General features: G+C 42.2%; 1 protein-coding gene across 1 annotated transcript in view; it reads right to left on the bottom strand.

Annotated features, from left to right (window-relative positions):
- Nucleotides 1–16,006, bottom strand: part of LOC126094766 (UDP-glucosyltransferase 2-like) — a 148,079-nt gene extending 132,073 nt beyond the window's left edge. Inside the window, exon 1 of the mRNA XM_049909316.1 lies at nucleotides 15,938–16,006. The gene's annotated coding sequence lies outside the window, so the exon portion shown is untranslated. The remainder of the gene's footprint in view (nucleotides 1–15,937) is intronic.
- Nucleotides 16,007–24,100: the final 8,094 nt, after the last annotated feature.

The following is a 24,100-nucleotide window of genomic DNA, read 5'->3' as shown; positions in this document are numbered from 1 at the left end:
ACAGACTTAATATCAGAAAATTCTAGGAGTAGTCACAAAAATTTCAAACATCGCCTCGGAAAAATTACGTAATTAATTTTTTGTTTGTCTACAGCTGTAAGTCTGCAATCCTGGTAGATTTTCAAATTCCTGCGCAGAAATTTTGTTGCTTGCCACTAGGGGAGCCAAAACAAGCCGTTCATTGATAAAGCCGAGTATCAAGCGATAGTTCGTTTTCTGCGTTTGAAGCGGAACAACGCTGTAATAACTGATGCTGATATAGACGGAAGTGGACTATCGCCACGCCCGTCAATTGGGTTTATTTGGTGGAAGAGACCAAACAACGAGGTCATCGGTGTCATGGGATTAGGGAAGAATGGGGAAGGAAGTCGGCGTGCCATTTCAAAGTAACCATCCCGGCATTTACCTGAAGCGATTTAAGGAAATCAGGGAAACCTAAATCAAAATGGCCTGACGCGGGATTGAACCGTCGTCCTCCCGAATGCGAGCGAGTCCAGTGTGCTAACCACTACGCTACCTGGCTCGCTGTGTAACATTAAACCATCATTCTGTATATGAGGGTGGTTACGTTGGCTTAGAAGCTAGAATGTGGGCAGACAAATATGAATAACGAAGTGGCACAGCATCTCTCAACGAAAAACTGCGGATCGCAAGAGAAGTTGTGGCCTTGGTGCTCGAAGGCCAGTGTATCACTATCGAGGCGATAGTGGAATAAGTGAAAACTGTCACAGATCTGTTTTCAACATCTCGCAACATGTCAAAAGTCGCCGCCCACTAGGTTCAACAGCTGCTCACACTTGTGTAAAACACTAGCCGAATCCAGGCACCAGAGCAAACGTTGCAGCTCTGTTGAGTGAATCCATATGGCTTGACTATCAGTCTAATAATCATGGCGAGTGCGGGGGGTATCACTACGACTCTATCGAGGGTCTAGTAGTTAGCGTCGCTGAAGTTAGCTCGAGGGGTTCCAAGTTCGATTCTCCTGACCGAGTCCGAGATTTTCCTCCTCACAGACTTTGTGTGTGTGTGTGTGTGTGTGTGTGTGTGTGTGTGTATGTGTGTATATGTGTAGTGGAGACCGGTCTGCAGACGCCCTTGACAGTAATGGGATACCAGGTTACCAAGCAGACTGCCGCCACTCATATGGCCCGACAACCAGAGGTGATGGTCTGGGGTACCACTTCTTTTCTTTGCAGTACCCCCTTTGGTGCACCGTTACAGCCCAGCGGTGTCTGCCTGCACACGACGAGAGTTTCTTCTATTTGTCTTCGAGATTGCCAAACGGTACCTTGGCCAGAAACGTCGCCGGATCTCTAACCAATGGAGAACGTTTGGGGCATTATGGACAGGGCCCTCCAACCGGTTGGGGATTTTGACGATCTAACACGCTAATTGGAGGCTGTTTGGAACCATATCCCTGAGGACGACATCCAGCAACTCTATTGATCAATCCCAAGCGGAATAGCTCCTTGCAGCCGGCCGAGGTGGCCGAGCGGTTCTAGGCGCTACAGTCTGGAACCGCGTGACCGCTACGGTCGCAGGTTCGAATCCTGCCTCGGGCATGCATGTGTGTGATGTACTTAGGTTAGTTAGGTTTAAGTAGTTCTAAGTTCTAAGGGACTTATGACCTCAGAAATTAAGTTCCCTACTGCTCAGAGCCATTTGAACCATTCAGCTACTTGCATAAGGGGCACAGGTGGACCAGCGCGTTATTGACAAGCTCAATTTGTGAAGCTCTTGCACTAAATAATGGCGATCCTTAATGAATCATTCAATTTTTCTGGAATTGTAATCGTTTATTTGTCCGTATATTAACATCACATGTACTGATTTTCTTCCCATCCGGACAATTCCATCATGTTGCGTCGTCGTCCTTTTTTTGTCTTAGTGTGTACTTTATGAAATTCTATAAGTTTTTTTGAGATTTCGCTCGATTAATCGGTATACGACACGAAAAATTAATGCATTTTACGTTATTTTCACGAATCTCCATAGCCCCACAATGTCAATATTGATACAGTGAAACAGTTATTTATTTCAAGCGGTAGTGTGGCTGGAGTGTCGTCGTACTGTTGTAACAGTTGCAGGCAATGCAACTTGAGAAGAGTTATGAAAACAGTCCGACTGTCGTGCCGATTACGACAGTCATTATCAGAATACCATAGTTCTTGATATTATGTCAGACAAGCTGTAACGGTGGCACCTCTTACTAGTCTTATTGTTGCCACTGGATTGCAACACGCAATGCCGAAACGAACCTGCAAATTCAGTGACACTTATTGTAAGGAGAGGAATGTTATCAAGATAGGTCACTTTGATTACGAAGCAGAGTGTTCGGTATATAACTGTTTTACTAGTATGAGTCATGGTGGGCGTTCTGACATAGTTGATCACGCAAAGTCAAAGAAACACATTAACAGATTTAGTGCAACGATCTATAGTAAAATTCTACTTTTTTTTTTTTTTTTTTTTTTTTTTTTTTTTTTTTTTTTTTTTTTTTTTTTTTTTTTTTTTTGTAAAACCTCAGTTACGTGAAGGCACTAAAGTTCGAGCAGCCGAGTTTACACTAGCGTGTCGTAAGGTAAAACATCATCAGATCTTTACATCTACTGACTTTACTAGTAAGGTTAATGGCGTTATGTTTCATGATTCTTCTACTGCAAAAAAGTTTAGTTCGGAAAGAATTAAAGTGTCAGTCTTAATAAGAGGAGTTCTTGCACCCCGGAGTGTGAGGGAAAGCCCCGAGAACATAAAAAAGCCTTCTTCCTACGGAATATCCACTGATGCCAGCGATCATAAAGATGCTAAAATATTTCGGTTTGTTGTTCAGTTGTTCGATATTAATGAAGGAATTCAGTTTTGAAGGTGAGTTCCCCCCAAAATTAAAAATTTACGAAATTTCTACATTTCTCATGAATCCTGTTCAAATGTTTGATATTGAAGAAAATAAATGTTTGGAATTTTGGGTAGACAAGATGAACAACAACTTTGGTGGGTTAAAGAGATAAGATGAATGCAATATATTTAACAAATTAAAGAAACACTCCTTTAACACATAGAAGGGACACGGTGCCCTGCACAAGTTTTACACAACTGGGCGCAGACATCGACTGATTGTTTGAGCTGTGATTTTGAAACTACCACTGGGAAGATATTCTCGTATTTTTCTATACAGGGTGGTCCATTGATAGTGACCGGGCCAAATATCTCACGTAATAAGCATCAAATTAAAAAACTACAAAGAACGAAACTCGTCTAGCTTGGAGGGGGAAACCAGATGGCGCTATGGTTGACCCCCTAGATGGCGCTGCCATATGTCAAACGGATATCAACTGCGTTTTTTAAAATAGGAACCCACATTTTTATAACAAATTCGTGTAGTACGGAAAGAAATATGAACGTTTTAGTAGGACCACATTTTTCGCTTTGTGATAGACGGCGCTGTAATAGTAAAAAACGCATAAGTACGTGGTATCACGTGACATTCCGCCAGTGCGGGCGGTATTTGCATCGTAATACATTACCCGTGTTAAAATGAACCGTTTACCAATTGCGGAAGAGGTCGATATCACGTTGATGTATGGCTATTGTGATCAAACTGCCAACGGGCGTGCGTTATGTATGCTGCTCTGTATCCTGGACGACATTATCCAAGTGTCCGGATCGTTCGCCGGATAGTTACGATATTTAAGGAAACAGGAAGTGTTGAGCCACATGTCAAACATCAACCATGACCTGCAACAAATGATGATGCCCAAATAGGTGTTTTAGGTGCTGTCGCGGCTAATCCGCACACCAGTAGCAGACAAACTGCGCGAAAATCAGGAATCTCAAAAACGTCGGTGTTGAGAATGCTACATCAACATCGATTGCACCCGTACCATATTTCTGTGCACCAGGAATTGCATGGCGACGACTTTGAACGTCGTCTACAGCTCTGCCACTGGGCACAAGAGAAATTACGGAACGATGACAGATTTTTTGCACGCGCTCTATTTAGCGACGAAGCGTCATTCACCAACAGCGGTAACGTGAACTGGCATAATATGCACTATTGGGCAACGGAAAATCCACGATGGCTGCGGCAAGTGGAACATCAGCGACCTTGGCGGTTTAATGTATGGTGCGGCATTATGGGAGGAAGGATAATTGGCGCCCATTTTATCGATGGCAATCTAAATGGTGCAATATATGCTGATTTCCTACGTAATGTTCTACCGATGTTACTACAAGATGTTTTACTTTATAACAGAATGGCGATGTAATTCTAACATGATGGATGTCCGACACATAGCTCGCGTGCGGTTGAAGCGGTATTGAATAGCATATTTCATGACAGTTGGATTCGTCGTCGAAGCACCACACCACGATCCGCATGTTCACCGGATCTGACGTCCCCGAATTTCTTTCTGTGGGGAAAGTTGAAGGAAATTTGCTATCCTGGTCCACCGACAACGACTGACACCACGCGTCAGCGCATTGTCAATGCATGTGCGAACATTACGGAAGGCGAACTAATCGCTGTTGAGAGGAATGCCGTTACACGTGTTGCCAAATGCATTGAGGTTGACGGACATCATTTTGAGCATTTATTGCATTATTGTGGTATTTAGAGCTAATCACGCTTTAACAGCATGCGTTCTCAGAAATGATAAGTTCACAAAGGTACATGTATCACATTGGAACAACCGAAATAAAATGTTCAAACGTACCTACGTTCTGTATTTTAATTTAAAAAACCTACGTCTTACCAATTATTCGTCTAAAATTGTGAGCCATATGTTTGCGACTATTACAGCGCCATCTATCACAAAGCGAAAAAAGAGGTCCAACTAAAACATTCTACATCTACATCTATATTTATACTCCGCAAGCCACCCGACGGTGTCTGGCGGAGGGCACTTAACGTGCCACTGTCATTACCTCCCTTTCCTGTTCCAGTAGCATATGGTTCGCGGGAAGAATGCCTGCCGGAAGGTCTCCGTGCGCGCTCAAATCTCTTTACGTACTACACGAGTATGTAATAAAAAATGGGGGTTCCTATTTAAAAAAAAAAAACGCTATTGATATCCGTTAGACCTATGGCAGCGCCATCTAGCGGGCTAACCATAGCGCCATCTGGTTACCCCCTTCAAGCTAGACAATTTTCGTTCTTTGTAGTTTTTTCGTGAGATATTTGGTCCGGTCACGATCAATGGACCACCGTGTATACACAGTTTGAACAGAGAGGTTTAAGGACTTTCGCGATTGTGTAGGCACTGAATATGCAAGGTGTTCGGAAATTGCTGTTACAGACTTTTAGGACTTGTAGAGGGGAGTGAGTATATAATATTTTGGCCGGCCGAAGTGACCGAGCGGTTCTAGGCGCTACAGTCTGGAACTGCGCGACAGCTACGGTCGCTGGTTCGAATCCTGCCTCGGGCATGGATGTGCGTGATGTCCTTAGGTTTAAGTAGTTCTAAGTTCTAGGGGACTGATGACCTAAGAAGTTAAGTCCCATAGTGCTCAGAGCCATTTGAACCATTTAATATTTTGAATAGGAATCGATGTGCGGCAACGTTATTGAGCGCCACTCCAGAGCGTGAAAGTTATAGGCGCTGGCGCCTGTAAATGTATCTGTATACAGGCTGATTCCGTGATGATGTTAGAAACTTTCTAGGACGATGAAAAAGGATAAAAGTATCAATTTGAGGTGAGGTACCCTGTACCAGAAATGAACGAGTCTAAAGTTATAAGTGAAAAGCATTCTGATACTTCTGACAGTGGAATGCATCTACTGGTAATGTTGTTGCTAAGATTTTGAGGTAGGCAACTTTCAGATTTGATAGTATGGACCAAAACAAGAAAAAAATGTCTAGTAATCACGGGATGTAAAGTGAGTACCTTAAGAGCTATGAGCACTTGTTTAATAGAGATGTGTTTCACAGTAGCGAAGGTGAAAATATTGCTCACAGGTCCTTTGGTATGCATTTTGGAGCTCATGTTTACTGAACATTTTTTCCTCGTTCCGGTCCATAACACCACCCTTGCAAGCTGCCTAGCCAACAATCTTAGCAACAATTGCACCAGTCGATGTATTCCACTGTCAGAGGCATCAGAAAGGTTTTCGCTTATAACTTCCGACTCGTTCGTTTCCGGTACAGGGACCCTTATTTCAGATTGATACATTTATCCTTCTCCATCATCGTAGAGGGTTTTTAACATCATCACGGAATCTACCTGTATGTGGATACATTTACAGGGGCCAGTATCTACGAAGCTCTGTAGCGCCGTTGGATGACTTTCGCGGACGTGAGTTCCTATTCAAGATATTAAATACTCACTCCGCAATACAAGTCCTAGAAATCTGTAACTGGAATTTCCGAACATCCTGTATGAATGTAATGTGTCACTCAAAAACCCGCTGCTTAAAATTACTTCTAGCAGTTGAACAAGTCATAAGGCTATTTCAAACCTTAAAAGGTTTTTCCCTAAATTAATACAAAGCCCAAAAAATAATGGTTAAAATTTTCAGGACCCCCTTAAGTGAAGCCAACTTACGGTTGATTCACAGCCATCCTACCATTTTGTAGCATGGAATAAAAGAAACTGAGGGAAACACGAAAAGTGTAATAGGGGTAAAAGACGACGTGAAAAATTCTCTTGTAACTAAGAGAAACCAGCAGCAGTTCATTTATTTTAGTGTTAAACACGTTCTCTTAAGAACAGGAGTAACACAGTCAGCAGGAAAGGACTTTAAAGAAGTTGACAAACTGTACACTCTTGTATAGACTATGTGAGGAAGTGGGGCACGTCTCTTATTCACTATTAGACTATTGACAGTGTAACTGAAGAGTGTGCCAAAATGGGAAAGTGGTGAAAAGACATTTGAAGGGGAAAACATTGAAATCGATGACTCATATTCTCTTTGATCAATTCATTACACTCACAAATTTAGTTGAAAAAAATCTTCGCAAGTGAAATGAAGAAAATGAAGCACCATTGTAGTGTCATGCGAAGTGGTTAGATTTTTTAAAAGCTGTGGCCATCTTTAGCAGCACTCTGAGATGATAACCATTGTAAGGCATTTGTTTGCAATACCTTCCCACAGCGCCAATGTAGAAAGAATATTTACATTCATAAATATGCAATGGATTGATCGAAGGAACAGAATGGAAGTGAAATCTCTTCAAGCAAGCCATCAAGCCATCCTACAGATCCTGTACAACAACTAAATCGGCTGTAATTTTGCCACTACGTCTCAAAGAATAGACATGATCAAGAGGGCTGGGAGCAATGAAAAATTACCTTTTCCCATCTACAAGACCTTAGTAATATTTAAAGCTTACGTTAATTTTATTTTAGTAAAAATTCCATGACTATAATATTTTGAAAAATCACAATAAATTTGAGGCACTGAAAACCAGAAGGGTCTAAACCACACAGCTGTCGATTTTGAGATTGTTTCGCGTATGCATGCTTCTGACATCTGTTGATCTTACGGTGAACCAGATTTGTCAGTGCTGTAGCCCTGCGCTGTGTGTATAAAATTTTTGGAAAGCTGTCCCGCGCCGATTTTCTGATATTCACTTCCACAAGGGCCCAAAGCTCCAATTTTCATTGCTGTAGGAACGTCCAGCGGCTATACAGAAATCCATTTGTTAATAAAAGCTAGAAGGAGGGAGCTCTTGAAGGAGTGCCCCCACCATTACCTGGTGGTTAACCAGTGGTTTCAGCATTATAGTCTGTAAAATAGAGGCTGAGGTCTTCAGAACCTTTAAGAGCTTTACCGACCTCACTACAAAACGAAAAGGTGATGTGCGTGGCAACAATGTACATTTCAGAAATTTTACAATGATGAAGTTTGCAACAGGTTACTATCAACTGTTCTTTAAACTAACATTCTTCATTGGAGTCTGGGAGGCCAACATTTTCTTCAAGTCACATCGAGGGAGGCCATAATTTATTGTTTCTCCACAGTTTGTAGATGACTTACAAAAAATGGTGCCCAAATACGTAGACGGAAGACAAATACCAACCTTGAAACATAAAGAATTTACAACAATACTAAATAAAACTTGAAACACATATACTTAACAAGTAAAGTAAACAGACTTTGCAGAGTTTGCGTAATGAAAATGGTGATAACGACGACGATGGGGTGTTGGGATACATCATAATTGTATATGTGGTGCATTTAATATCTGTAAAGTGGATATGTGATTTTTTTTGTAGAAAATATAGGCTGCTGAGATTTATAATAAATAAACTCGTTTTCATCCTTTCTACTAATAGAAAGTAGGCGATCAGCGGCTTAACAAAACATTAATACTAAAAATTAAAAAAAATTGAAAAACCTGGGTACTTTTGGGAGAGGGACAGGAGACCATTCGAGCCCAGCTGATTGTATCCCGGTGTTCCCCGAAAATAATTTGGCTGCCCTACCATATAGAATACACGAAATCATCAGACTCCCATATTCTCAGCACTGAAAACTAAGACGAATCACGAGTCTCACAAAGTAAGGAAGAAAGTAAAACATTTTCTGTACAGAGGCTGAGGGGCCGCCGTCTAGGGCTGTAAAAGTAACAATGTATTCGGCATTGTAGAGACATGTAACCGTTACAAAGTATACGTTCCTCGTTGCTTTCGTAATTGGACGTCATAACGTACAAAGCAAGTTAAACATGCCGTTGCCGTTGGGTAAGGAGCTCTTTGATGTTTGTTGTCAAATGAATAGCGCGAGAGTTGGCGGAACGGAAGTTGCAGATAAATTTGAGCCAGACTATTATTTTGCGATATCAACTACCGCAGTTAAAATTATTTTTTGATATCAGATATGATTTCACAGTTCTTAAGATAAAGTGCCCTGCGACGTGGTTACCGTATCGTAGCTTGAGTACGACGGGAAAAAAAAACCTGTCTCTAGCCACGGGTGCATTAAGACATCCAAACAATGCGCCGTTTTGGTACGATTTGTTAAAATAAAGTGGCAGAAAATGGCATATCGACATCAACTCAGTGTCAAGTGAACCAATATCACGATGGTATTGTGTAATTGGGTGCCAGGTTCTGTGATGTAATTCAGTAATACCTGAAAACTACACAACAGAAAAATGCTGCAGATCTTTTACAGCAGGGCTTAACAAATGGCCGGTTTGGAGCGCGAGTACTCGCGTCTGCTCAGGCACGTGCTCCCGAGCAGGTGCAAGGTCGCTGAGTAGGGAGGGAGGGGAAACGCGCGCGCACGTTTGAATGTGATCACGCGTTCTTAGCAGATTCAACTAGCCATCTGAATGCTTTGAACATTTTACTACAAGGTAAAGATCTGCTAATTACTCATTTCATAGATCGAATACGAGCTTTTAAAATGAAATTGACACTTTGGGTGAGTCAGCTGGAAACAGGAAACCTAGCTCATTTTCCTAAATTATCATTCATGCAAGATGTTCACAAAGACTGTGAACGTTATTCACATAGTTTAGTTGATCAGCGCTTTCAAGATCTGACAGCACTAGACAGTGATTTTGATCTGTTCTCTCCATATTCAGCGAATATTTAAGAGATTCGTCCTGAGCTGTAGCAAGAAATTATTGACCTGCATTGTGACAGAGAATACAGAGACAAATTTCAGAACAAGAAAAACATTTTGGAATTCTACAGACACTTCCCTCACGATAGATTTCCTCGTTTGCACAAACTGGCGGCTACAATAATATCAATGTTCGGTTCCACGTATGTTTGTGAACAACTTTTCTCTGCAATGAAATGTAACAAGACGCCCCTGAGAAACGCATTGTCTGATCGAAATTTAAACTGCACGCTGCGCCTAAAATGCACAAGAACAATTACGCCGAACATAGACGCAATTGTAAACGGCAAAAATTATAAGATAACCGAGAATCCCACACTTCAGTGACACCTTTTATTGTGTAACAGTTCACAAATTAATGCGAATGTAGAGGCATACACTAAGCTAATAAAATTATGTGGCATGTGTACATTCTACTTTATTTGTTTGATTTGTCGCAGTAATAATTCGTGAGTGATATCCCTGCAGGTGGCCGCGGATTTACATTGACTGGCGGCAGCTGTTGTGTGCCCCACGTGACTTTCCTCACTCTCCGCTCTGGTCCGGTAGTGGGGGTAGCGTGCTCGCGCTGCTCCGTGCTCGCGCTTTGCTGCTCACAGCTTGCTCCGCGAGCACGTATGTTGTGAAGCGCTGTTTTACAGTAAATTTCAGGACTATGTCGTTTTTTTTCCGTACCACATTCTACGTATTTTTACGAAGCCTCAAAAGTTTATCTGTACTGACATTTTTGGAAGGGATTCCTCATTGCACAACACGCGGGCTTGTATCTGTTTCCTGTACAATTTTACATTGTTGACTCGACGACGTAACCATGGAAGTGGTAGTATAGAAACTTGTGGAAGATGTTGCAGTTCAGATTGAAATACACTGTCACCGGTATATCGGTGTTTCGTTATCAAATGTTTTATTCAGATTTATTGTGGACTATCCTCTGACTGGATGTAACTGTCGACATAAATCCCAGTTTGCTTCGTTTCCTGGCCCTTCTTTGAAAAAAGCGTTTTCTTCTTTTCCGCTCCACGACGAATGCATTACTGCAACATTGCATTACTGAACAGCTACCATATGGACTCATACGAATAATACAACGAATTATTGTAAAATAGACAATCTCTCCACTTACCTCAAATCCAAATTTGATCTTATGCATTCGTAAAAAATAAAAAATAAAACAGGGTGCCGTTAGGTCAAACTAATGAGACACAGTTCCCACTCAAGTCACTAACGCTATCTACGAAATCCATTTGGGAGCAAGAAACTGGAGGATCTACACGTGCATATACATCCATACTCTGCAAACTACTGCGAATTGCGTGGCAGAGGGCAGTTCCCCTTGTACCGATATTAGGGCTTCTTCCCGTTCCATTGACGTATGAGCGCGGAAGGAAGATTGTCTAAATATCTGCGTGCAGTAATTAATCTAATCTTGTCCTCACGAGCCCTGCGGGAGCGATGCGTTTAAAGCTGGTTCTTGAATTCTTCAGGTAGACTTTCTCTGCAGAGTAGGCATCTATCTTCAAGTTTCTGCAAGTTCCGTTTATTCGGTATCTCCGTGGCACTCTCTTACGGATCAAACAAACCTGTGACTATTCGTGCAGCACTTCCCTGTATACGTTCAATATCCCTTGATAGACCTATTTGATAGAGGTTCCACACACTGCAGCAATATTTTAGGATGGGTCGCACGAGCGATTCGTAAGGAACCTCTTTTGTAGACTCGTTGCATTTCCCTAGTATTCTGCCAACAAACTGGAGTGTGCCACCTGCATTATCTGTGCTGAGCCTGCGTGATGGTTCTATTTCATATCTGTACAAAGTGTTACACCCAGCTACCTGTGCGAGTTGGTCGATTTCAACTGTGAATCGTTGATACCGGAGTCGTAGGATAATATGTTTTCTCGCTTTTTGAAGTGTACAGTTCTGTATTTCTGAAGATTTGAAGAAAGTTGCCAATCTTTGGACCACTTTGAAATCTTATCAATCTCCGACTAAACATTTTTCAGCTCTTTTCAGACAGTAGGTCGCTATAGATAACGTCATCATCTGCAAAAGGCGTGCGGTTTCTATTTAATAGGCTTCCTCTGGATAGTTTGCGTCTATCTTCAGGTGACTGTAAGTTCAATTTCTTTAGCATCTGTGAGACACTCTCCCACGGGTCTGCAAGGCCATTAACACACAACATGAGATCAAGGGTCCCAAAACACCTCCCTGCGGCACAGCCAACATTATTTCTAAACCTGTCGATGGCTCTGCATTCAAGAGAACATCTTGCGCCCTCCCTATCAAGAAATACTCAGTCGAGTCACAAATTTCACTTGATAACCGATAAGATCGTGCTTTCGATAACAAACATGGGTGTGGTACAGAGACAAATGCTTTTCGGAAATAGAGAAAAACTGCCAAGGCTCGCTCAAAAGTAATGCATCCGAATTTTTATGTGATTACTCTGAAGTCTTTTTAAATGAAACAACTGTATTAACATTCCACATCTACAATGAAGAGCCAAACAAACTGATACACCTAATATGGTATAGGGCTGTTGCGTGATGTCCTTAGGTTAGTTAGGTTTAAGTAGTTCTAAGTTCTAGGGGACTGATGACCATAGATGTTAAGTCCCATAGTGCTCAGAGCCATTTTTTGTACGGCTGTCAGGAGCACGCAGAGGTGCCGCAACACGACGTAGCATGGACTCGACTAATGTCTGAAGTAGTTCTGGAGGGAATTCACTCCATGAATCCTGCAGGGCTGTCCATAAATCCGTAAGAGTAGGAGAGGGTGGAGATCTCTTCTGAACAGCACGTTGCAAAGCATCCCAAGATACTTGGTAATGGTCAGTGGCCAGCAGTAGTGTTTAAGCTCAGAAGAGTAATCCTGGAGCCATTCTGTAGCAGTTCTGGATTTGTGGGGTGTCACTCTGTCCTGCTGGAATTGCCCTAGTCCATCGGAATTCACAATGAACATGACTGGATGCAGGTGGTCAGACAGGATGCTTACGCACGTGGCACCTGTCAGGGTCGTATCTAGACGCATCAGGGGTCCCATATCACTCCAGTCCCACACCATTACAGAGCCTCCACCAGCTTGAACAGCCCCCTTGCTCACATGCAGGATCCGTGGATTCATGAGGTTGTTTCCATACCTGCACACGTCCATGCGCCCGATACAATTTGAATCGAGACTCGTCCGACCAGACAACATGTTTGCAGTCTTCAACAGTCCTCCATCGGTGCTGACGAGCCCAGGCGAGGCGTAAAGCTTTGTATCGTGCAGTCATCAAGGGTACACGAGTTGGCCTTCGGCTGTGAAAGACCATATCGATGATGTTTCGTTGAACGTTTCGCACGCTGACACTTGTTGATGGTCCCACATTGAAAACTGTAGCAAATTGCGGAAGGGTTGTACTTCTGTCAAGTTGAACGATTCTCTTCAGTCGTCGTTGGTCCCGTTCTTGCAGGATCTTTTTCCGGCCACAGCGATGTCGGAGATTTGTTGTTTAACCGGATTCCTGATATTCAGGGTACACTCGTGAAATGGTCGTACGGGAAAATGTCCACTTCATCGCTACCTCAGAGATGCTATGTCTCATTGCTCGTGCGCCGACTAGAACGCCACGTTCAAGCTCACTTAAATATTGGTAAACTGCCATTGTGGCAGCTGTGATCGATCTAACAGCTGCGCCAGACTTGTCTTACATAGGTGTTGCCGACCGCAGCGCTGTATTCTGCCTGTTTACGTGTCTCTGTATTTGAATATGCATGCCTGTACCAGTTTCTTTGGCGCTTCATTGTATATTCTTCATGCTTAGATATTTGCAACCCTCTGCCGTTAGAGGACTCCGAATTATAGCATGTAACATGACGGTGTATAACTATGGCACTGCGTGAGAAACAGAGTAGTGTAATCGAGTTCGAAGAGTTTGTCCACGTATGGAACACCCTCTCCTTTAATATGGCAATGCTGGACCAGGCACGAACGCTTTAACATCTGCAACAATCCGATGCCTTTGGTTCACTGTCATCAGACATCCTGCATACAGCACCAGCTTGGCCACACTCGATTTTCATTTGTTCCGAAAACTTAAAGACCACCTTACGGGACATCACTTCGTTAGTGATGAGAGGCGAGGTTGTTACTCCGCCAAAGAAGACAGACTTTGTACAGTGATAGTGTCAACAAATCGGTCTCTCGTTTGGAGTAATGTGTTCATCGCGTGGGTAACTACGTTGAGAAATAGATATGTAGACATGAAGAACAGAGATGTAGAACATTAATAGTCTGTTCCATTTAAAAAGCTTTAAGAGTTTGAGTAAGAAATTCAGAAGCATTACTTTTCGGCACCTCCTCATATAGTTATCTTACTACCATGATCCACAGCTTTTAGGATTTATGGGAGAAAAGTGTGAGTTGTATATAACATGATCGACGTTTTCGGAATTCATGTTGTTAGAGACACGTCAATACGAATACTGCAAATTCTGCCCGAGTCGGACACAAATTGCGCACGGGAAAGAAAAAGTGGCGACTGACAAACGTATTACGTGCTCTGTGCCATTGACTTATTCCGCTGAGAATAAGAAACTGATGCAATACGGAACTACCGAGTCGGTACAGAGCATGCGGGGAAGTAGAGGGACGAGTGAGCGTTTCCTTTGCTCTGAGTCCGCTGAGAATAACGATTTGGAAGAATGCGCAAACTACACGAGTCGGCCCGAATAGGGCACGAACTGCTTCCGGGTGAGAAAACATGCGATTAACGAAACATTTCAAGTAGTAACGAAACGATACTTTGATTAGCGTGAATTACCCGTTATCCAGTAACAAATACGTACGATATGCACAGAAAATTGCGCAGCAAAGACAGTGATTTAAAAATGAGCACGGAACACGTATTGCGTTTGCAGATCCAATGAATGCCTGGCTAGCATAGTGTGATGTCCTCTTCCCGGTGGTGCAGAACTTGCGTACTGCACATGGTCGTCAGCAGAAATTTTACCAAGAGGGAGCAACATTCTGAAACTGCGATTTTTGAAAAATTTAGCAGGAAATATACAAAAATTATTGTGTCTCACACGTTCATTGCTTATCCTGTCAATATTTTGGAAGTAAATTATTTTATGCCTGAAAAGTAAGAGTATTTCATCAGTATCCTATAAATAGTTTCTGAACTTTGATGCGCCTTTTTGATTTAGCGGTCTACGATTACATTACCATATCATTAAGTTCTGCGCATCCAACTAGTTAGGAACAGAAGTTAGAAAATAGTCACAAAAATAATTTCGTTCACTTAACAATAATAGGTTATCAATGAAAATTCAAAATCCAAAAGTGAAAGAAAGGTCAGATCGATTAAATAAATGCCCTAGAATATCAACAAAAATAAATAGCAAAAAACATCCAGTAATAATATTGCTCAAAGTGCAGAGATAAGACATATACTAAAAATACTTATTCAACTTTGACGCTATCTATATCACACCCTGTCTTGTTAAATGATGTTCCACGCCTTCTAATTTCTAATGTTCTTCGGCGTAGAAAAAGGTGATACATAGTAACATGTAGGCCCTAACAAATGTTGAAAAACATGCGTTTTGAAAGCTAAATTTACTTGGGTAAAGCGTAAGCTTAGGGACAGTATTCGAGCAGATGAATGTTGAAATCATTCCATGACTTCATTTTGCACTGTAGTGCGCGCCGTATAGCTTGAATACGTACCAACTCCTGGAGAGCATATATCTTCGATATTGAAAGTTCGTAATGTTTTCCCTCTCTTCTAACGCAGAAAGTGGCAGCTTTTCTTTGCGACTGATGCATTTAAGTCCACATGCAGCGTGTTCCTTAGTCTACTACAGTCTCCATGACGATTAAAACCGAATGCTTTTTCATCAAGCCTTGACAGGTCTTGTTTGTCCACCGATACTTATCCCGTGCTGAGTATTCTAATTGTCTCTTTCTGTAGCTGGATGAGAACTGTGCGAAGCAGCGGCAAAGAAGAGTTGGCGGTTCTATTCCCACAATTTCTTATAAGGCTCACATCTGGCATGACCGAAAAGCAGCGGCGAAACAGCCATCGCGACAAGAAATAAAAACCGATGTAATTTCCCGTAGATATACTGGCAACTAAACTAATCAAAGCTATGTAGTAGCCGCTAAAGCCACAGTGTTTTCCCTCTGCATTCGACAGTTCTAAGTATGCGGTGCAGTAAAATAATTACAACTAGTTATCTCCAGGTATACTTGAAAAACCGTAGGTTGTTAACACCAGTTTCGGCGGCAAGTCAGCCGTACCACTTAAACTGCCTTCCATACGAAATACAAAGATTGGCCAAAAATACGAGCACACTCTCTCGCGATAAAGCTACGACCTACCTGTTCGTAGAAGTATCTTCCGCGCTAACCGGCCGAATGTGGTCCTAGCAGTCGGCTAACACGCTCTCGCGGGCTCCAATAAAGAGTGGAAGCTGCTACCACGTGAAGATTACATAATCTCAGCCTCTGGCGCTGCTCCGCGATGTTGTGCAATAGTCACTGCGCCAATGCCACTACACTGACGGGAAACTTTTGTCAGTGACAGGTTTTAGCGAGACGGCCGTACGCCTTAGCTACATGTGGCCTTCCACATCTGCAACAAATTATTTAGTAAAAGAAAAAAAAGGGATGGAAGGCTAGGATTTAACATTCCATCGACGACAAGGTCATTAGCGATGTAGAACTCCATCTGGTAGTCTAACGCATGACTTCCTTATCAGACACAGAACACAATTGTGCAATGATTTTCTTCCCATAAAGACGCTCTCCAGCAAAGTCACGTTGGCGTACGTATCTTAAGCGAGAGATAACACCAAGAGAATTCGCCGCCAACCTGCCATCAATCTAGGGTTGTCAAACAGCCTGCATTGCCGTGCTACACTCTCTGGGAGTGGAGACATCCGTTCAGCACTGACCTTGTCGCCTGAAGTATTTCAAGTCAGACGCTACATCATGTTATTACTGCTATGTCTCCATGGGTTGGGTAGCTAACTTACGTTAGTTGCGTGGCCATCTATCCTGAGTTAAACGGTTCGACTCCTGGTGGTGGAAGAAATGTTTATCAGTAGCTTTTTCCCGATGAGGCAGAGCTGTAATTAGAATCCACAAACTTCTAGGCTGAAACTGTGGTGAGTCCTTGTAAGTGAGTAGCCTTCACTTGTTTGTATGTTATCGTAAATACAAATCTGGAAATTTGAACCGACAGCCTAAATGCACTCCTGAGCTCAAAGCTACATCACTTACATGAAATTCAAAAGAATCGTGTGTGCTTGAAAACCGATCTCATTCACAAGCAAATAAATAAGCAAACCAATAATTTCACGCTCAGTAGACTTTATCAGTGCGAGCTGTTCGAAAAATCATAACTATATATAAAAAACTGTAATTTCAACCTGTATAGGAACGTAACCTGAAACACCGAAAATTTCTTCGCTGACATATGGCCCTGGTAAAATAAAGAAACTGACAGAACCTACATTTCGCAAAGGAAACGAAACAACTACACTACATGATCAAAAGTATCGGGACACCTGGTTGAAAATGACTTACAAGATCGTGGCGATCTCCATCGGTAATGCTGGAAGTCAATATGGTGTTGGCCCACCCTTAGTCTTGATCACAGCTTCCATTCTCGGAGGCATACTTTCAATCAGGTGCTGTAAGGTTTCTTGGGGAATGGCAGCCCGTTATTCACGGAGTACTGCACTGAGAAGAGGTATCGAGGTTGGTCGGTGAGGCCTGCGACGAAGTCGGCGTTCCAAAACATTGCAAAGGTGTTCCACAGGCCACGCATTACGAACAGGTGATCGATCGTGTTGAAAGGTTCAGTCGCCATCCCGGAATTGCTCTTCAACAGTGGGAAGCAAGAATATGCTTAAAACATCAATGTAGGCCAGTGCTGTGATAGTGCCATGCAAAACAACAAGGGTTGCAATCCCCCTCCATGAAAAACACGACCACACCATAACACTACCGCCTCCGAATTTTACTGTTGGCACTACACACGCAGGTAGATGACGTCCACCGGTAATTCGCCATACCCACATCCTGCCATCGGACCGCCACGTTGTGTACCGTGATTCATCACTCAACACAACGTTTTTCCACTGTTCAATTGTCCAATGTTTACGCTCCTTATATCAAGCGAGGCATCGTTTGGCATTCACCGGCGTGATGTGTGACTTATGAAAAGCCGCTCGACCATGAAATCCAAGTTTTCTGACTTCCCGCCTGACTGTCATAGTACTTGCAGTGGATCCTGATACAGTTTGGAATTCCTGTGTGATGGTCTGGATAGATGTCTGCGTATTATATATTACTACCGTCTTCAACTGTCGCCCGGCGGTCTCTGTCAGTCAACAGACGAGGGCGGCCTGTACGCTTTTGTGCTCTACGTGTCCCTTCACACTTCCACTTCACTATCACATCGGAAACAGTGGACCAAGGAGTGCTTAGGAGTGTGGAAATCGCGTACAGACGTATGACACAAGTGACACAAGTGACACCCAAACACCTGACCACGTGGAAGTCCGTGCGTTCCGCGGAGCGCTCCTTTCTGCTCTCTCACGATGTCTAATCACTACTGAGGTCGCTGATATGGACTACCTGGCAGTAGGTGCCCAGCACTATCCACCTAATGTGAAAAAGTATGTTTTTAGAGGTGTCCGGATAATTTTGATCACATAGTGTACATATTGTGAATCTCACCTGCAAAATCAGGTACTGACAGAAGCAACAACACAGCAAGACTCCGCAACAGGTTAAAAAATACTGCTAAATACTAACTACAGTTGGCCCAGGGAAATTGGGTTCATAATCTTGACACAGAATGCCAGTGAAAAACATGAGTCAATCGTTACGTTCTTATTTAAGAAAACAATTATAGACTATAATATGAAAAATCATTTAATCTAATAACTTCCACGGTACAGTAAATTAAGTCAGAAGATCAATCAGTAGAATAATTATCAAAAATTCAACTGTGACGAGGGTGAAGTGTACCAACAACGCAAGACTACAAAAATAAAAATGCACTTTTGACCACATCAAATAATACCTTGCTCTTCATTTCAAAACCTTTTTATGTCCGTATGCTATGCAACGATTGTTCTGCGTCATCATTCCTCCTCGTAATAAATCTGAAACTCAATAGTTCCAAAAATGCGTCCATGTATTAGACTGTACATTCAACAAAAACAAAATCTGCCTGCTGCACACCGCAGCTATCCACTACTGGCTGTCAAAGATTCTACGAATCCACAGTGCTGCCATCGCAGACAGAGATACTATTGCCTGACAACTGCTTCTCCGGCCATAATTCTTCAAATATATCATCTCCATTTACGAATATTAACACATCCAATAACATCATCAAAAAATAGCCATCTTAAGCCTTACAAGTGGAAATTGTTTAGAAATTAACCAGCAGCACTAAAGGGAGGAAAATTGAATATGAACACTTGAAAAACGAAAGTAATAATCGACAAAAAAATCCAATAAAGAGACACAAACGTCAAGACAGATGATATAACAATGGAAAAAAGCAGTCACTTCTGCTGCTTACGCAGCATTATCACTCAAGACAAAATGTGCACCACAAAATCAGAAGGAGAATTGACCTCGCTAAACATTCCTTCAGTAGCAAGAAACAATTTTTACAAGTAGGCACAAAGTTTGAGAACTAGAAAAGAAATCATCAATGCAGTTTATAGTTGGGAAACATGGGTCCTAATGAAACACGATGTACAACGTCAGGAAGCGATGGAAATGTGGATGTGGAGAAGGATGCTCAAAATAAGCCAGAGAGGCAAAAAATCGAAAGAGGTTGTTATGTAGGACTTAGATGAAACAAGAGAGTTGATAATTGCCACATAAAAGAGGAAAATAAAATTCTTTGTCCACACGCTACGTCACAACGATTTCTTGACCACCATATTGGTAGAAAAGGTATTAGGGAAGAAAGAATGAGGAAGAATCATCTAGATTTTGTGATGAATGGACTCAAATTCAAGCAAGACACAGACTTTGAGACATATCGCACCCCGCCAAGAATAGTGACACACATCGGAAGGGCACTTTTCAGTTTGGCAATCAAAAATACCTGTGTACTGCCCCAACGTGCACGAAAAATATAATGGAATTTACTGTCAACAGTACTTACTTCAAATTTAAAGATAGCTTATACTACTTCAATATACGTTTAATAGACTTAATTCCTTTATCCAATGGCCTTGCCGCTGTGGTAAGAGTGGTCCCCGTTAGATCACCGAAGTTAAGTTCTCTCAGGCTGGGCTAGCACTTGGATGGGTGACCATCCGGTCTGCCAAGCGCTGTTGGCAAACGGGGTGCACGCATGGTCAGTCCTTGTGAGGATAACTGAGGAGCTACTTGATTGAGAAGTAACGGCTCCGCTCTCGGAAACTGACATACGGCCGGGAGACCGGTGTGCTGACCACATGCCCCTCCATATCCGCATCCAGTGACGCCTGTGGGTTGAGGATGACACGGCGGCCGGTCGGTACCGGTAGGCCTCCATGGCCTGTACGGACGGAGTTTAGTTTTTTTTAAATTCCCTTGAGTCGAGTTTTCTCAAGTATTGCAATTTAGAGTTGTGTCACGGTTCTTGCCGGTGTGCGGTCAACAGTAAGCCCGCGATTCTTTAAAGAGTGGAACTCCATGTAAAAAGCAGTTTCAAACTTTTGATTGCATTACGAAGGAGTTACTGTGTTAAATGTTTGACGTAACTACGTAAAAGAGAAAAGGTAAGAAAAAATTTGGAATTATGTCCAAAGTTCGTTGGAAGTCCTCTCATTGTCAATTCAGCATGAGGGTAGTGTGGTTAATTATAGTTCCTTTTTAAGCAAAATCTAAGTTTTTCAGGCATGTCAATGTTTATGACGTCATATCTTCTGAATACATTTAAGTGTAAAAGAAACTGATGTTGTTGTTGTTGTGGCCTTCAGTCCTGAGACTGGTTTGATGCAGCTTTCCATGCTACTCTATCCTGTACAAGCTTCTTCATCTCCCAGTACCTACCGCAACCTACAACCTTCTGAATCTGCTTAGTGTATTCATCTCTCGGTCTCCCTCTACGATTTTACCTTCCACGCTGCCCTCCAATATTAAATTGGTTATCCCTCGATGCCTCAGAACATGTCCTACCAACCGACCCCTTCTTCTAGTCAAGTTGTGCCACAAACTCCTCCCGAATCCTATTCAATACCTCCTCATTAGTTATGTGATCTACCCATCTAATCTTCAGCATTATTCTGTAGCACCACATTTCGAAAGCTTCTATTCTCTTCTTGTCCAAACTATTTATTTTCCACGTTTCACTTCCATACATGGGTACACACCATACAAATACTTTCAGAAATGACTTCCTGACACTTAAATCTATACTCGATGTTAACAAATTTCTCTTCTTCAGAAACGATTTCCTTGCAATTGCCAGCCTACATTTTATATTCTCTCTACTTCGACTACCATCAATTATTTTGCTCTCCAAACAGCAAAGCTCCTTTAATACTTTAATTGTCTCATTTCCTAATCTAATTTACTCAGCATCACCCGACTTAATTCGGCAACATTCCATTATCCTCGTTTTGCTTTTGTTGATGTTCATCTTACATCCTCCTTTCAAGACACTGTCCATTCCGTTCAACTGCTCGTCCAAGTCCTTTGCTGTCTCTGACAGAATTACATTGTCATCATCAAACCTCAAAGTTTTTATTTCTTCTCCACTGATTTTAATACCTACTCCGAATTTTTTTTTTGTTTCCATTACTGCTTGCACAATACACAGATTGAATAATTTCGGGGAGAGGCTACAATCCTGTCTCACTCCCTTCCCAACCACTGCTTCCCTTTCATGTCCCTTGACTCTTATAACTGCCATCTGGTTTCTGTACAAATTGAAAATAGTCTTTCGCTCCCTGTATTTTACCGCTGCCACCTTCAGAATTTGAAAGAGAATATTCCAGTCAACATTGTCAAAAGCTTTCTCTAAAACTACAAATGCTAGTAACGTAGGTTTGTCATTCCTTAATCTATATTCTAAGATAAGTCGTAGGGTCAGTATTGCCTCAGGTGTTCCAATATTTCTACGGAATTCAATCTGATCTTCACCGAGGTCGGCTTCTACCAGTTTTTCCATTCGTCTGTAAAGAATTCGCGTCAGTATTTTGCAGCCGTGACTTATTAAGCTGATAGTAGGCTAATTTTCACATCTGTCAACGTCTGCTTTCTTTGGGATTGGAATTATTATATTCTTCTTGACGTCTGAGGGTATTTCGCCTGTCTCATACATCTTGCTAACCAGATGGTAGAGTTTTGTCATCACTGGCTCTCCCAAGGCTGTCAGTATTTCTAATGGAATGTTGTCTACTCATGGGACCTTGTTTCGACTTAGGTCTTTCAGTGCTCTGTCAAACTCTTCCCTCATTTCATCTTCATCTACATCCTCTTCCATTTCCATAATATTGACCTCAAGAACATCGCCCTTGTATAGACCCTCTATATACTTCTTCCACCTTTCGGCTTTCCCTTCTTTGCTTAGAACTGGTTTTCCATCTGAGCTCTTTATATGCATACAAATGGTTCTCTTTTCTCCAAAGGTCTCTTTAATTTTCCTGTAGGCAGTATCTATCTTATCCCTAGTGAGATAAGCCTCTACATCCTTACATTTGTCCTCTAGCCATCCCTGCTTAGCCATTTTGCACTTCCTGTCGATCTCATTTTTGAGACGTTTGTATTCCTTTTTGTCTGCTTCATTTACTGCATTTTTATATTTTCTCCTTTCATCAACTAAATTCAATACTTCTTCTGTTACCCAAGGATTTCTACTAGCCCTTATCTTTTTATCTACTGGATCCTCTACTGCCTTCACTATTTCATCCCTCAAAGCTACCCATTCTTCTTCTACTGTATTTCTTTTCCCCATTCCTGTCAATTTGTCCCTTATGATCTCCCTGAAACTCTGTACAACCTCTGGTTTAGTCAATTTATCCAGGTCCTATCTCCTTAAATTCCCACCTTTCAGCAGTTTCTTCAGTTTTAATCTACAGTTCATAGCCAATAGATTGTGGTCAGAGTCCACAACTGCCACTGGAAATGTCTTACAATTAAAAACCAGATTCTTAAATTTCTGTCTTACCATTATACAGAGGGGCCCAAGAAATGTATCCACTGTTTAAAAGCCCATAACTGGCAAACTGTTTGACGGAGTTGTCTCATCTTTGGTAGTGTAATAGTTTGTAGTTCCGGCAATCGCCACTCACTCGTTGTATTGCGTTGTTTTGTTTTGTCAGATAACAGTCGTCAGATAGTCAGTGTTTTATTCTTAGTTGCACCTAGTTACTCGAGTAAAAATGGCTGGCGCAAGGCTTACATTCGATGAAAGGAAGTCAGTTTTGAAGTGGTATTTTAAGTACGAAAAATTCGAGACGATTCCGAAGCCGAAGGCTGTGTTAAAGATGTACACAAACAACGATCTGAACGACCTGTAACAGTAACAAGTGCAGCTAACTCCCGTCGAGTGTTACAACAATTCACTCGCTCACCACAGAAGTCTGTGAGACAGTGTGCCCGTGATACGGGAGTGAGTCGCTCAAGTGTTCGGCGAATTTTGAAGACAACAAAGTGGAAGTGCTACATCCCACGATTGCTACACGCAATGAATGAGGACGATCCAGATCGTGGAATAGAGTGCTGCGAGTGGTTTACTAACATGGTGCGCAACGATGAAGAGTTTACAGAGATGATTGTGTGGTCTGATGAGTCACAGTTCAAACTCAATAGCACAGTAAATCGCCACAATTGCATCTACTGGGTCGCCGAAAATCCGAAAGTCCATGTAGACAAAGCCCTGAATTTGCCAGGAGTAAACATCTGGTGTGGGTTGTCTTACCTTGGCTTGATTGGGCCATTCTTCTTTGACGGCACAGTTATCGGTGATGTGTACCTTCAGAAGCTTCAGATATCCATTTGACCTGCCATCCGAGACTTGTATGGAGACGGAAGAGTTTACTTTCAACAAGATGGTGCCCCAGCCCACTACCAAAAACGTGGTAGCGCGTATCTCGACGAATATCTACCAGGAAGATGGATAGGCTGTAGTGCTGTGAAGTATCCACCACGTTCCCCAGACCTAACTCCTCTGGACTTTTACCTGTGGGGAGCACTAAAGGACGTCGTTTATCGACAAGAGACACGCACATTGGATGAACTTCGAGAATCCATCGTACATTCATGTGCAAATATCCAACTGAACACGTTGCAGTCAGTAGTTCGTGCTGCAGTTCGGCGGAATCGTTTGTGTGTGGATGTTAATGGTGACTATTTCGAACTCCTACAGTGATATCTTTAAGTTGGACTTTAAGCTACACTTTCGTCAATTAGTTTGCAAGTTACGGACTTTTAAACAGTGGATACATTTTTTTGGACACCTCTGTACAATCTATCCGATACCTTCTAGTATCTCCAGGCTTCTTCCATGTATACAAC

This window comes from Schistocerca cancellata, chromosome 8, assembly GCF_023864275.1.
Source record: "Schistocerca cancellata isolate TAMUIC-IGC-003103 chromosome 8, iqSchCanc2.1, whole genome shotgun sequence".
Taxonomy (NCBI): Eukaryota; Metazoa; Arthropoda; class Insecta; order Orthoptera; family Acrididae; genus Schistocerca; species Schistocerca cancellata.
This window is presented reverse-complemented; position numbering and strand designations above follow the sequence as displayed.